This window comes from Miniopterus natalensis, chromosome 8 (genome assembly GCF_054644295.1).
Source record: "Miniopterus natalensis isolate mMinNat1 chromosome 8, mMinNat1.hap1, whole genome shotgun sequence".
Taxonomy (NCBI): Eukaryota; Metazoa; Chordata; class Mammalia; order Chiroptera; family Miniopteridae; genus Miniopterus; species Miniopterus natalensis.
This window is the reverse complement of record NC_142088.1, coordinates 14,242,469-14,244,520: the sequence shown is the minus strand read 5'-3', so window position 1 is coordinate 14,244,520 and position 2,052 is coordinate 14,242,469. Positions and strand designations below refer to the sequence as shown.

Here is a 2,052-nt window from a genome sequence, read left to right as displayed (position 1 = left end):
CTCCAGGAGATTTCTGTTGAATGCAAGGTCATCTGGACAACTCAGGGAACTGGAAGGTCAGGAAGAAAGTCACTGCTATTAAATTTTTTTCATGACCTAGGATATATCACTACTCTCTGCACCTAAGTTCTTAAACTCCACTTCTATAAAATCAAGCTTATGATGCCAGCTTGCTTCTCAATGTTGTTGTGAAGGTTATTCAATAAGAGGCATAGCATTTTAAAACACTGAAATGGGATCCTCTGTAATAAAGTCAAATTTCAGTATCTGTTCCCAAGAGATACAGTAGATTTTGTCTTTTGGAGACTTTATGAAGTCATTTGTCCTGAAAGTATGCAACATCCCCAGGTCTGAAAGGAGAAATATCAGATTAAATTTCTTGACATCCTTTACAGCTTTCTTCTCTTGTAAATTAAATGCTGCTTTCACATAACAATTCTCAGCAAGTTTGATCAGTGCCGTGTGCACTCATCCACCCTTCCCTTTCCAAGTCACTCTCCAGACTGCAGCTACAAGAGATTTACAAAGCACAGAGGTAGAGATATAAGAGACACACCCCTCTTAAAGCCCCCCAGTGCCTTTCCTTTGCATTTAGGAAAAGGCCAGAACTCCTTCACAGTCCACAAAACATACTGTGATCAAAACCTACTATGGTCTGACACCTACCTTCTTACCCTCGTCCTCCCAAATTCTCTCCACTTGTCTTCTCTCAGTACCTCCTCCCCAGGCTCCCTCCTACCCCAGGCCCCGGGGCCTTGCACACATTTTCTACCCTCTCCAAGTTCATAGCTACACACTCTTTTTTTTCTTTCTTGGTGACTTCTTTAAAAAATGCCTAATCTAACATCCACAGCACTGTGCTGATCACTTTGATAGCACTATTGTTTCAATTTACACTTTTGTGTGTAGCTATTTCATTGCTGTCTATATTCTTCACTGGACTGTACACATCTCAGGACCCTTGACAAACTGAAGTCATGCAGTGTCCAGGGCCTACACAGGGCCTCACCTAAAGAAGTCTGTCAGTAAATGTTTGTTGCATGAATAACATTTGCTAAAATCACTGCTATTTTCGGTTTAACTGAAGGCAGCTATGGGAGAGCAGACCCCTTTTTGATCCACCTCTGTCCACATCATAGAAAAGCAACATGCTCACTTCAGCAACACGCTCACTTCAGCAACACATACACTAAAATTGGAACTATACAGAGAAGATTAGCTTGGCCCTTGCGCGAGGATGACTCTCAGATAAGCAAAGCAAAATATCGGTAATGATGCCCAGAGCTTTGCAATATATTTCTTTCAGTAAGATATCTTTTTTAAAAAACAACTTCTTTTCGAGCCTGGCCACTTTGTCGAGAACACAAGCTGCCCTTGATCTTTGCAAGGAATAGAAATGCAGGGCTGACCAGCAGCCATTGTGGAAACGCATTAGTAGGTCTCAGAGCTGCCCCTCAAAAGACAGCCATCCAGCCTGCTGAAAGGTCTAACCTAGTTTCCCATCACTTTATATTATACACCAATACTTTCCTTTGCCCACTTTAATCCTCTTGTGGGATAATCTAATCCTTTTAGCTTCCTGTTGCTAACGTCCTAGGGATAACTTGTTTCTTTAAGGGCAACAGAAAACAGCTAAAATTCTTATCAAAAGTATCCTCGGTGGTATATGCTCCCTAGTTCTATGAAAATAAAGCCTGTGCTTAAATGTTAGCCCATCTTTAAAAATATAAATCTGTTAAGAAGGAAATGAACTTCTGAGTGAGCCCACATCACAGGGGAAATATTTGGGCTACGTGAGTTAAAGGGCTTCAGAGCAGCTCTCTGAAGTAGAATAAAAACAAATGCAGAAATGCAGTGGTTCAAGCCCCAAACACCTGGGAGGAAGAAATCGTGGATACTCTTTGAGGTCAGAAAGGGTCACCCTTGAGCAAGGTGACTTCTCTGTCGGGTCTCTGTTACTCTCTTTAATAGCATAGATATTTATTCTTTCATTCCCTGTTTTATGCTGTGTTTCCTCTTCCTGATATTCCTGTTTCCCCAGCTTGATTGAGA

General features: G+C 41.5%; 1 non-coding gene across 1 annotated transcript; it reads left to right on the top strand.

The window, feature by feature from the left end:
* Positions 1-1,165: 1,165 nt before the first annotated feature.
* Positions 1,166-1,272, top strand: LOC148092560 (U6 spliceosomal RNA). The gene has a single exon (XR_015714971.1). It is a non-coding gene; the product is annotated as a U6 spliceosomal RNA (small nuclear RNA).
* Positions 1,273-2,052: the final 780 nt, after the last annotated feature.